The sequence below is a fragment of the Benincasa hispida genome, chromosome 6 (assembly GCF_027475165.1).
Source record: "Benincasa hispida cultivar pf3 chromosome 6, pf3_genome.v1.1, whole genome shotgun sequence".
Classification (NCBI taxonomy): Eukaryota; Viridiplantae; Streptophyta; class Magnoliopsida; order Cucurbitales; family Cucurbitaceae; genus Benincasa; species Benincasa hispida.
Genome location: NC_143483.1, coordinates 20,625,345 through 20,639,970, shown reverse-complemented (window position 1 = coordinate 20,639,970; position 14,626 = coordinate 20,625,345). Strand labels below are relative to the sequence as shown.

General features: G+C 29.0%; 1 pseudogene; it reads left to right on the top strand.

Annotated features, from left to right (window-relative positions):
• The first annotated feature begins 5,489 nt into the window (after positions 1-5,489).
• Positions 5,490-13,559, top strand: LOC120069942 (beta-amyrin synthase 1-like; annotated as a pseudogene).
• The last annotated feature ends 1,067 nt before the right edge of the window (positions 13,560-14,626 follow it).

Below are 14,626 nucleotides of genomic sequence, written 5' to 3'. Positions count from 1 at the left end.
GTAGCACCACATCCTCTTTTGGCCCCAGAGAAGTATGACCATAGTTGGACTATGACATATTGTTCATTAGATGAACCAGTGGTACTTAAGAAGTTTGATGTAACTATTAGGGCAAAACGGTAATTTTGGTCCAAGTGTACTTATGAAGAATTTATGAAGGGTCATCGTGCGGTTGACTAGATATACTAAATTGGCACAAAAATATATCTGTAGTGTGAAGAGTTTAGTTGTCTGTCTTTAGTGGAATGACCCGCCGTTAATGGATGTTGAATAATTTGATTAAAGAAGTTTAATTAATTATTCAAGTATCATTGGAGTTTCAATCTACAGGTCCATAAGGTCCCATCTGAACTCAACTGAGATTATTGAAAATTAATTTTGGATTAATTTGAATGTTCAAATTAATTGAGAGAATTTATTATATGTAATATAATTAATTTAACATAATTATATATGATATAATTAATATAATGCATTTGATACATTATAATATAAAGTTTAATTGAGAGGAAATAAATATTTGAATATGATTTAAATAATAATTATATGAATGAGATTCATATAATTAAATTTATTATAAATGTGATTTATATTAAATACCATACACGTATGAGAGAAATAAAACTGTAAGTTATATTGTATCTGATACAATATAAACTATAGGTTTGTTGTTATATTTGATATATATATATATATATATATATATATATAACAAATTAGTTATTAAATTAAATTTATTAATTTAATTTAAAATTTCAAAATTAAAGGGACCTCTCAATTTTCTCTCATTAGATGTGGGAATAAGGGCAGTTTTTTTTTTTTTTTTTTTTTTTTTTTTTTTTTTTTTTTTTTGTGGTGATGTTCATCTTTTTCACAAAAAGATCATAGCTTTTTCTCTAAAAAACATATAGAAGACTCCCTACAACAAATCTCTTCTCCCTCTTCTCTCTCCCTCATCCAAAATCACCCACACACTCATGAGAAATTCTCATCCCGAAAGAGAATATTGAGATCTCACTTGTGGTGGTGACTATTTTGGATCGTGACTGTTTGAGGAGGAATTTTGTGATGAAATTGGTTTCTTCAAGAGTACTTATTTCTCCCAGACCTTTCTCTATTTTTTTCGTAAAGTTGCATGCCATAAATTCTTCATTATTGCATAATTGTATGCTCTGTAATTTCATTGTTTTGTGAAAATAAAAATTGGGTTGATCCCCGTTTCTGCTACGAAACTTTACAATTCCTTCAATTAGCATCAGAGCGTAATTTTGGTCCCGATTTATTTTTTTAATTTTTCATAATGCATCTATAGACCTATAGTGCGTTTCATTCTATAAATTGTGTGATCAATGAAAAAAAAATTTGGTTTGCAATTATTGGATTTATTCGAGATTGGATCATAGTTTTACATCTTTATTTTACAAGTTTTGGTTTATAAGGGCCTTTGTTTTTAGGCATTAATTGCATTAGAGTCTGTATTTTGAAAGTCTTGAATCATTCATAATCATTTTGGCGTTTATCTGGAGAAAACGAGGTCAAAATTGAAGGAATTCGCAACTAAACAGTAGCGTTGCAACATTGCGAAAGGCAGAACGGAATGTTCTTTTTGTAGCATTGCAACGCTAGATCACATTGTTGCAACACTGCGAGACGGCAAGAATGAACCGGTTCACGTGTGATTTGCGTGGCTCGGTTGGTTTTTGTCTGGTTCGCTTTGTTTGAGCGATTCGTGATCGGTTCGGATGTTGGGTGGTCCGGTTCGTGTGGTTCAAGACCCAATTCGCTTGTTTTGAATCAGTTGGTTTTTTTTTTCTGTTTTTGTAATAGCTAGTTGTTTTTTAATTAATTAAATTAATATAAGTGTTATTTTAATTTAATTAATTGTTTAAGAGTCCAATCTTTGTCCAATAATTATTTTAAATTATGTATATGATGTATGATTTATTTTATATATTTATGTCATAATGTACGTCATATAGTAAAATCCCACAATAGGTTATGCATTATTCATGCATCATTGACATTATAAATGTTATAATATATAGTTGTATGATTTAATTTTATAGCATACTCATGCGTCATATAATATAAATGTTATGATATATATTTGCATGCATTAATAACATAGTCATGCATCATTTATTTTATAAGTGTTATAATATATAGTTGAATATATGGATGAAGTATGTTATTAATTATTTCATTACTTTAGTATATAAGGGTTATGTACGTTAAGTTATGAAATGGAATTGCATAAAGCATGTCATTATTTTAGGTTGTTTTATAATTGCTATAATTTACCTAATTATGCTTTAACATGTAATAATTAGTTTTAATTTATTTCGTTTCATGTATAAAAATTATAATTAAATGAAATTAGAAATTAAAATCAATAATTCAATATTGCATACAAACCTTAGGTTAAAATCATTTTTTTAAATAGTTTTAAAATATGATTCACATAGACAAATAATCACATTTCTAATGAGATTATAAATAAGTTTAACAGGATTAAATTGATTTAATTAAAAGATTAAGTTTGTAGCAAATGTATCTATAACGGATCTTTTGTCTAAGGTAGTTTTGTCTAGGTTGGGATATTTAAGTTGGCAGAAACGACACACCCCTATCTAAGAACTGGCATGAAAAAGTGAATTAGATAGATTTCTTACAAGCATACAATTATTGATTAATGTTTATTAAAGTGTTTAATGAACATTAACTAAGATTGTTTAACTATCCAAAGTAAGTGTTACTTTTGGGCAAATTTAAATAATCACTTCGTAAAATAATTAGCCGTAGTTTTCTAAGTTAAATTAGCCCTAGGTAAAACAGAGGAAAATGAGGTATATGATACTTCATTTTTCTTTTTTCACGTATCTCTTTATAAATTTACATCGTGAGATCTATACTCCGCCTCGAGGCATCTTTGCCTCTGTTCCACTACCTTGAAAACAAAAATCGGCACGATTTCAGTACTAAAGCGTAATCGTTGGTTGCTCCCCAAAGTTATCACAACCTCTAATCTTAGATGTATACTCGTCGAAGAAAGGAATAATGTCAAGAAAATTGTTTTTGCTTAGAAAAGACAGATGAGAAGATGAAAGAAGAAGTAATCAAACTTGAAAAATATCATTCACTATAAGAAGTTGGGAGAAGAAAAACGTAAAAACTAAGCTTTCTCCTTTTGGGATGCTTAAAACTCGAAGGTCTAACTTTTTCCTTTTAGGATTCGTGTTCCCTGTCACTTCCCGATTTCCTTGAACTTAAGCTCGTCGGTCGACTTTGGTCCTTCCTTAGGATAACCCTCAACATAAAATATCATGATGAACAAGAGATGATCTCAAACTATCATGTACAAATATTATGTCAAGGAAGAGATGAGTTCAAACTAATCTATTAAGAACCTACATGAGTATATCTCAACTGACATAAAGTATATATTAAGACGTTAAAGTTTTGATCCCTCCACTATACATGTTATTAAACTAAAAGCACAAATATATTTACAAAATATAATAATAATAATAATTGTTTACGCACGAGTGTTAAAATCACATCCACATTCATATTCTATTGATTGTGGGAGAGATTAAATAAATAAATAAGCAAGTATCAAATTTTGTCTAAATCACACATGTTTTAACAATTTCCATACAATACTAACTGTAATTTATAGATATTTTCTATAATTTTTGCTTCAATATTAAGCATTGCTATTTTGTACATAATTACAACTTAGTCCTATAATATTTTAAAGTTTTAATTTAGCCCTTCCAAATTTCAATTTAGTTAAATATTCCTAGAAATTAACAATTTTCTAACAATACGACTTAACATTTTAGGTTTATATTGCCCCAAAATTTTAAATTAAAATAAATTGGACGTCAATTCATAATCAATATAAAAGAAGCAACTTTCTTAACTCACTTGTCTTTCACGTTGAAACACACAAAGAAAAACGAATTTTTATTTTATTATTATTATTATTTTTTTTTTGGAAAGAAAAGATGGGAGTTATTTGAAAGGGAAAAATATTAGGTGGATTTGGCTGGGAGAAAGCTTAGTCTTTGGTCACTAATCAACTCTATAGATAATTATTAAAATTCCACTTATATAAAATTAAATAATATAACTGGAACCAAGGTCTAGAAACACTCCTTATTAATATAATTAATCCTGATGTCCTTTTTCAAAATTTAAGGTTTTACTTTTCAAATATTGTTTTGATTTTTATATATACATTCCTCTTCAAATCTTGTTTGATTTTCAAAATGAAGTATATTATCTTTAAATTTGTAATTGACGTCTTTATTCAATGATGGAAACTGCACATTGTGGGAGAAAGTTGCATGCTTTGCAATGTCCTAAACTACATTGCATTGCGTTTGCTTGGGGAAGGAACAGACAGGGATGGTTGTGCTAAAGCAAGGAAGTGGATTCTTGACCATAGAGGTGCTCTTTACATATCTTGTTGAGGAAAGATTTGGCTTTCATTGAGTATAGTATTTAATTTCTACCTTTGGGAAAAACATTTTTTTTTTCAACTTTAAGATTTTGAATATAGTTTTTATTTGGTATACATATTTTCAAATATTATATTTTTAGTCCTTTAAGTTTTGAGTTTCATGGTTGTTTGGGGCCACAACTTCAAGTGGGTGGAGTGACTATTATAACCCCTCCGTTGATATTATTATTTAAAACTTTCATCGTTGTAGTGTTTAGTTATTATTTTCTATTCATCCTCTCTTTGTCTCTTTGTTATAGTGTACTATTTTCTATCCATACTAACATAGTTTGCATCCCAAATATATACTATTGTAACTCATGGACTATTATAACTCACTGAATATTATAACCAAGTTAGTGTCCCTCACGCCTACTAAGTTTTAAAATGTTACGATGTTACCTTTGAGATTTAAGTCTTGTTTCAATTTGGTTCATAGGTTTCAATATTTATACTCTTAACCTTGATTTTTCACTAAACACTCATTTTCCATCCTTAGCGTTAACATCTATTAATTAATTTAGGGTTATTATTGTAAATGGTAAAATTGTTGAAAATATTTTCAAGTACAACACACTGTCTATTAGAGATAGTCCGCGTTAGATTTCTATCACTAATACAAATAAATATCTATCGTAATCTATCACGATCTATTAGTGATAGATAGTGAAATTTTACTATATTTGTAAATAAATTAAAGATAGTGAAATTTTACTATATTTGTAAATAAATTAACTCATTTTCTTTTATTTGAAAATAGCCCATTAATTAATAGCATTATTATTTATTAAATTTTACTAATTTTTTTTATATCAATATTAAAGTTAAAAAATTTCACTACATAATTACTTTAAATTAATCGATGCCAAAGATTGAAAGTGGGTTAATAGTCTAAATCCTAAAATATATGGACTAAATTCAAACAAAACTAAAATCATAATTTGAAATTTATGGACTAAATTGAAATCAAATGTAACGACTAATGATGTAATATTATAAAATCTAAGAACCAAATAAAAGTTAGCTAGACCCAAAATTTATTGATCAATATTATAATTTTCCTTTTTTCTTTTTACCTAATTTCTATTAATGTGAGTAGTTCCATATGAATATTATATAGATTTTGGGGTGTAAGAGTGGGAGGGAAAAATCCCAATGCCACTAGAAGTTTGGATGTTTGGATCAGAAAAAGTAGCTATGAATCTAGAGCACTTTTTTGCTATTATCAATTGACATATCTTCCAATGTCATACGTATATGGGAAGCGCTTTGTGGGACCACTCACTTCTCTTATTTTACAACTACGACAAGAAATATATACTCAATCTTACACTAACATTAAATGGAGTGGAGCTCAACATTATTGTGCAAAGGTATTTATTAATTCACACTGATTTTGTGTAACTCAAATACTTTAAAATAAAGATTTCTTTTTAAATTGTATTATTTTTAGGATAATATTTGGATGTATTCCAAAATACATATATCTCTATGCATCTATTTCATATATTCACACAAAATAATGATTAAAAAAATATTAAAAAAATAATTGAATTGAATGCATACAAATGTATTGTTCGGAATGTACTTTAGTATTTTTATATATATATATATATATGAGAAGGGGATGCATGAGACTAATCATTACTCATTTATTGATGCAAAAATTTAACAAAAGTGAGGACTCAATCATAGCTTCGAATGTTTGTATGGGTACAAATGATCGAACTAAAAAAATTCAAAACACCATTAACAATTGATGAGATGAGGAATTTTTAATTTATGGAATAGTATTATATATTATTTTTGGCTCTCACTATATGTTGATTGCACTTGCTAATATAGAAGGATAAATGCTTTGAATGTCCACTAATTCAAAATTTAGTATGGGATGCTTTTCAATACCTTAGAGAGCCAATTCTCAATAGCAGGGCATTCAGAAGAATCAGAAATCGTACTATCCAAATAAATAAGTTCCACATTGATTATGAAGATCATTGTAGTTGTTACATCACAATTGGATGTGTGGAAAAGGTTTTGCTCATAACTTAAGTAGTTAGTTGATTAGTGGAATTAGTATGGGGGTTAATAATACTGAACTACTTATGTTTTAGTTTTTTATTTTTGAAAATTAATTAAGTTGGTAAACATTGTTCATTCCATCTTTTAATTTATTTATTTTATTATCTACGTTTTATGAGTGCTTTTAAAAGTTAATCCAAAATTTAAAAAATAAAAAAAAGGAAAAAGAAAAAGAATAAAATTATTTTTGTTTATGAAAATTAAATAAAATTGAAATGTTTAGTTAGGAATTATGAAAATCACAGGAAAGAAATTGTAATAAAACATACAATCTTCAAAAACTAAAACCAAGAAATCTAATGGTAATCAAACGGGCATTGATTTTTAATTTTTCAAAATGAAGTTTATAAACACTACTTTATTTATCTGTGGTTTATTCATTTTGTCACCCACTTTTCAGGGTTATTTCTAAACTCCGAGTAATAAGTTATGAAAACCAAAAAATAGGTTTTTAAAAATAATTTATCTTTTATTTTTGGAATTCAGTTAAGAATTCAAAACTTATTCTTAAGAATGATGAAAATTATGGTAGAAAAACGGGGAGAAAACAAACATAATTTTAAAAAACAAGATACAAAATAACAAATGGTTATCGAAAGGAGTGTAAGTAACGCTATTGGTTATATAATTGACATGGTCGTGGTCTAATAAACATGCAGCCGTTATGCATGATTGCTTGCTGGGCAGACGACCCTAATGGTGAAGCTTACAAGAAACATCTTGCTAGAGTCAAAGATTACTTATGGGTTGGTGAAGATGGAATGAAGATGCAAGTTAGTATATTATTCCTTTATTTATTTATTTTTTTCAAGCATGTTATAAATTAAACATATATATTTGCCACTATATTTTCATATATATTCCTACCTGACCAGAGCTTTGGTAGCCAATCTTGGGATGCTGCCTTTGCCATTCAAGCAATTCTTGCTTCTAATCTTCATGAAGAATTCTCAGACACACTTAAAAAAGGGCATGACTTCATAAAAAAATCACAGGTACATATCTTGTCCATGGATGAGCTGTTAATGAGCATGATTTAGTGAAATTTCATAAACCTTGTTTTATTATTATTATTATTATTTTTTATTGGAATATTTTGAATTGGATATCTGACGCTTCAAACGACCAAGTATGAGGATCTTATTGACCAATTAGCAAGTCGGAATTCAGGAATGATGCACCCTAGTGGGGTTTGGGGACGCTACCCCCCAAAACCTAAGTTGGATTCGTTTTTGGCATATTTATATTATTTACGATTTTGGTCTCTCCTTCTATTTATGGATGTAACTAACATACTATTAATGAACCATGTAAATATATGTGCCCATCTCTATTCATATACGTTTTATTTTTTTATTTATTTGTGGATTCCATAACATTTCTTTTATGATATATATGAAGATGAAAGAGAATCCTCATGGCGATTTCAAAAGAATGTATCACCACATGTCAAAAAGATGATGGACATTCTTCGATCAAGATCATGGATGGCAAATTTCTGATTCTACAGCATAAAATTTAATGATAATTAATATGAACAAATTTTTTTAAGATGTATAAATTTTAAAAAAGTAAATAATGTGCTAATTCTTATTATTAATAATGTTCTAGTGTTGTTTGATATTTTCAACAATGTCTCCAGACATTGTGGAAGATCCTATGGAACCACAATGTTTTTTCGATGCAGTCAACTTAATACTTTCTTTACAGGTATAGTAATTCTAATTCAAAATATTTTGAGCTGTAGTTTTTAAAATAGGTCTGTAAATTTAACATAATGTGCTTTTTTTGCTATTTTCATGATATCTTTTCATTTATGACGTAATTAAACGATTTAAACGGCTAAGTTTTTGTTAGGCAAAAAATGGTGGAATGGCAGCCTGGGGAGCCTACTGGGACTGTACCTTCATGGTAAGAGGTAAACAAATAATTTGTGAGATATACACAAAATTTCTTAAAATCTTCACACACCAAAATAAAAAAAAAATAATAATAAAAAAGGGTTAAGAAATGGAAAAAGGTCTTATGTTAATTAAAAAAATTTTGTCCTACATTTTTCAAAAACTAAATCCGGTGGAGTTCTACGAATACTCAGTATTGGAGCGTGAGTATGTAATAATTCAATGTTATTTTTTTACCAAATATTACAGGTCCATTTAGATTGCCTTAAAAACACAGAATTCTTTAAAAATACATTTACTTTTAAATATTTTTTTGGACTGCTTCCGAACACAAGAAAATAAATTAAAATATTATTAAGTATAGCAAAATTTCAATATCTATATGTGATAGACTGTAATAAATTGCGATAGACTATTATTTTTATCTATCATAAGACATATAGATACAAATAGTAGTCTATCGCAGTCTATCGCAGATAGACTGTGATATTTTGTTATTATTTGTAAATATTTTTAGAAGTTTGGTTATTTAAAATAATTTTCCCACTTTTTCTTATTAAAACCATTTAGATTTAAAATATTCTTAGGTTCTTTGGTTTGTCATCAAAATGCTTTTACAAATGTCAAATTTATATAAAAGAAAAACAGTTGTCAAACATTATGAATTAATAACTTCAAATTTGTATTTCAAATACTATAAGGGGACGTTTGGAGCAAAAAGTTGGTTATTATACTCCTAGGTTATTATAGTTGGGTTTTAATAGTTGTGTTTCGGTGTAGATTATCTTAGTTTGGATTATAATAGTATGTGTTTGAGTTGTAAACTAGTTTAGTTTAAAAAGAAAATAGTAAGCACTTTAGCAAAGAATAAAAAAATGATGAATGTAAATTAGTAAAAATGGTAGTAAATAGTAAATATTTTAGCAAATGTGGGTTTTGAAATAGTGTTTACTGTAGCTAATTGATGGTTTTGAAATAATATTTACTGTAACAAGAGGTGATTATTATAATCTTATAATATGCTTTACCCCAAACGTCCCCTAAATGGTTGACCACTGTCAGTGGTTAATTGGCGAAGTGATAGCCAATAATTGATTCGGACAATGAGGTGGTAGGTGGATGGGTGGTGGTCTTCGTCGATGGCAAAGTGGTGGTGGTCACCAACAATGAACAATAATGGTGATCACTAGTAATTGTTGCTAACAGTAGACGATGGTGGTTGTCAGTAATGGCGATCGGTGATGATGGTCAAGGACTCGCAGACAGTAAGGTGGTGATGTCGATTGTTGCTATCGATAGATAGAGGTGGTTGTTGTTTGCGATAGACAACATTCACTTAAACACTCGAAAACACTTATATTCACATTAAGATTTAAAGTCCAATTTGGTAACTATTTGGTTTTTTAAAATTAAATCTATTTCTTCATAATTTCTTACAATGATTTTAATATACTTAAAATACAAGAGTCGTATTCTTACCCAAGTTTTTTTTTTTTTTTTTTTTTTAGAAAATAAGTTTCTAAAATGGTAATTACAATTGGTAGAATTTTTAGGAATAATAACCAAGTGGGTAACATCATTTCAAAAATTGCAAATATGACATGTCTATCATTACCAATGATATGGTTTATCACTGATAGACTCCTACAAATAATATGGTCTATTTAAATTTGGCCATATTTGCAATTTTTTTTACATTATGTTATATCTGCTAATACTTTGGGTCTAATGTCTATATTTGCAACTGTCCCTTTCTAAACATGTATTTTTTTAGTTTTCAATATTTATCTCGATTTTTATAAATATTGGTAAAAAGTAGGTAAAAAAGAAAAAAAATAGAACGATTGTTTATAAGCTTTAATTTTCAAAAATTACGGAGAAAAAAAAAACCTATATGGTTACCAAACGAGGCTTAAAAATTTCACTCCAATAACTTATTTCTCAAATGAATTTTTCAAAGAATTATTTCAAGTTGTCAAACACTACAAATTTTACGAAATTGACTTTTTTATTTTTCCAAAATTAAACCCTTAAAAAGGCAATCTAAACCCACACCCTAGTCCCTACCTCCACTTCTAATAGTTGAATTAGGGGTTTCAAAATAGTATTTACTGTAACAAGAGATGATTATTATAATCTTATAATAATCTTTGTTCTAAACGCCCCCCTCAATGGTTGACCACTGTCAATGGTTTAATTAGCGGAGTGATAGCCAGTAATTGATTCGGAAAATGAGGTTGTAGGTGGATCGGTGGTGATCCTCGTCGACGGTAAAGTGGTAGCGGTCACCAACAACGAACAATAATGGTGATCACTAATAATTGTTGCTGACAATAGATGGTGGTGATTGGTGGCGGTGGTCGTGGACTCGCAGACAATGAGGGGGTGATGCGGATTGTTGCTATCGGTAGACGGGGGTGGTTGTTGTTTGCGATAGATAACATTCACTTAATCATTCAAAAGCACTTATCTTCGCATTAAGATTTAAAGTCCAGTTTGGTAACTATTTAGTTTTTAAAAATTAAATCTATTTCCTCACAATTTCTTACAATGATTTGCATGTACTTAAATACATGAGTCGTATTCTTCGCCAAGTTTTTTTTTTATAGTTTTCACTTAAACACTCAATGATTTGCATCTACTTCTTTTAATTTTCAAAATTTATCTCGATTTTTATAAATATTGGAAGTAGATAAAATGCAAAAAAAATAGGGATAGAAGAAGTATTTATAATTAAGCTTTAATTTTCGAAAATAAAAAATAAAAATAAAAAAAAATAAAAAAAAAAAAACTATATGGTTAATAACTTATTTATCAAACTAATTTTTCAAGGAGTCATTTTAAGTTGTCAAACACTACAAATTTTACAAAATTGACTTTGTTTTTTCCAAAATTAAATCCTTAAAAAGGCAATCTAAACACACACCGTAGTCCCTACCCCCACTTCTAATAGTTGAATTTAATTTTTGATACTATTGTTTGATTAATGAAATCAATAAAATTAGATACGTAGAATGCACATCATCAGCAATACAAGCTCTAATTCTATTTAAGAAGCTATTTCCAAGTCACGAGAAGAAAGAGATCGATAATTTTATAGAGAAAGCAACAAATTACATCAAACAAATGCAGAAAGAAGATGGATCATGGTATGGAAATTGGGGAATATGTCACATTTATGCTACAATATGTCACATTTATGGTACATATTTTGCCATTAAAGGATTAACAGCAGCTGGGAACACATATGAAAATTTCTTGGCAATAACGAAAGCTGTGGATTTTCTACTTAAAATTCAATGTGAAAATGGTGGATGGGGAGAGAGCCATATTTCTTGTTTAAAAAAATGACATACTCCTCTTCCAGGCAATACTTCCAATCTAAGTGGAATCTTTGACATATCAAATACATCTCTTCCTCCCACTGAGTGTTTTATAACCTAGGGTTTAGTTGACTTAGAAAAACACGGCTAAGAATTTTAACTTAGTGACTTTTTAGGTTTGCCCAAGAGTAACATTTACCTTGGACAGTTTAACAACTTTTGATCATCATCCATTAAACACTTTAACATAGTCTTTGACCAACTGTGACATGCTTGCAGAAAATCTATCTAATTCACCTTTCCAGGTAGGTTCTCAGGTAGGGGTGTTTCGTTTCCATCAACTTAAGTACTTAAGCCTAGACAGAACCTGCCTTAGACAAAAGGTCCCTAGGATTGACTACAACCTAACCGCCTTGCTCAACAAGTTCCAGAATTTTCAATCTTTGATGAAAGTCAAGGAACAGAAGGGTGTGACAAATGTTGCCTCGTCTTCTAAAAGGTTCTTCAGAGGTTCGACCTCTGGAACTAAGTCCGTGTCTTTCTCTTCTGGCACCAAAAAGTGGAAGAAGAAGAAATGTGGAAAAGAGGAAGCTAACCCACCAACTGCTGTCCAGAAGCGCAAGAAGGCCAAGGCTTCAAAGGAAATTTATTTCCATTGCAACCAGGAAGGATATTGAAAGAGAAATCGTTCCAAATACTTGGTAGAAAAGAATAAGGTCAAGCAAGGTAAATGTGATTTACTTGTTTTGGAGACTTGGTTATTGGAGAATGATGATTCGACCTGGATAATAGATTCAAGCACCACTAACCATGTTTGTTCTTCATTTTAGAGAATTAGTTCCTGGCGGCAACTGGAGGCTGGGGAGATGACGATACGTGTGGGCACACCGTCTCAGCTATGACAGTGGGAGGACTTCGACTTTGTTTACATAAATCATATATTTTATTAGATAATGTATATATGGTTCCAGGCTTGAAAGGAACCTTATTTCTATAAAATGCTTGCTTGAACAGAACTACTATTTATCTTTTAATGTAAATAAAGTGTTCGTTTACAAAACTAGAATATATATTTGTTCTGCAAATCTCGAAGATAATATTTATGTGTTAAGAAAGTTAGCAACTAAGGTTCTCCTTAATATTAAACTATCTAAAACCGTGTTAACTTAGAATAAAAGACGGAAAATTTCTCATAAAGAAAAAAATGTCCATCTTTGACACCTAAGATTAAGACACATAAATTTAAATAGGATTGAGAGACTGGTCAAGAATGAACTTCTAATTGAGTTAAAAGAAAATTCTTTACCTATTCGTGAGGTTCAAACTTCTTTTGCTTTAATGGCTTTGATCCACTCTCAACAGGTTTGTTTTTTTTCTTTTTTCTTTCTTTTTCTTCAAATTATAATATTGTGTAAAATTACATGCATATAAAAGTAAGTATGAGATTAATAATGGTTGCAGGCAAGGAGGGATCCAACTCCTCTCCATCGTGCTGCTAAACTGCTAATTAACTCTCAATTGGAAGATGGTGATTACCCTCAACAGGTGGGTTCATTTTTAATTAAAATTATATTTGCAATAGATAATTACTTGTTATTTATTATTTCTTATGTAAAAAGGTTGTTTATATGGCAGGAAATAGCTGGAGTTTTTATAGACACTTGCATGCTACATTATGCACTATATAGGAATGTATTTCCCCTATGGACACTTGCAGAGTATTATAATTTTGTTTCATTGCCTTAAGTCTCTACCTCCTACATTTCGAAATATTGTAAGGCGTGGCAAAATTAGTTGACATATTCGTAAATATGTCACACAAGTGAGTAATTTGCATAAATATAATAATTTTTAAAATTTTCGGGTCTTGATATCATTGTAGATTCAATATTTATAGTGTATGGATAGTATGCTTAAATATTTTGTGCCTACGCCTTAATACCTATTTTTTCTAATCCTAGATAGCTTATCGTACGAGGCACCTAGGAGACTTTACCATACAAGGGGCAAGAATACACAACATAAATCCTCTTTTATGTGTGGGACAATAAAAGGAGTCCACTATATCTAACCTTAACATTTGCTAATGGCTCTCATCCTTGACAAATTGACAACTTTTTGTGAAATCAATAGTATTTTGATGTTATTTGACGTATAAGAATTTATCAATGTCTATTATGAATTATTTGCCCATGACATATTGAAAAACCTTTTGGATCTTATTAACCAAAGAAATAAAGTTTTGCACTATAATTAGTTCAACACGAATGAAATAATTTAATAAGTTCTTAAAATGTTTAATTAAGTTTGTAAACTTAATTAATGAATATTTAGAATATTAATTGAATTTAATGGCGAATTAAAAATTAAAAAAATTGAAGAGAGATGACACTGAAGGGATCAAATCTCACAGCGGAAGCGAGTGATCGGTCTTCTTCGGTTTTATTTTAAAATTACATCACATAAAAGAAGTAACATACATCAATATGTATTTAGTTGAGTATGAAAAAAACTTCTACAGAGAAGAAGAAACTTACCTTTGAAAACTACTATCATGACACAGATAAACAAAAATAGTAATCTATCGCAGTCTATTACGATCTACTGTAGATAGACAATGAAATTTTGCTATATTTGTAAATATTTTTATTCATTTTTCTATATTTAACTTGAGTTAATTAATTGAATAATTAATTAATTTAAAAAATTAATTATCTAATATTTAATTATATATTTGAATTTTATACAAATATATATCTCTCTTATAACCTATAGTTTAATTTTTAATATGAATCTCATTCATATTAACTTTT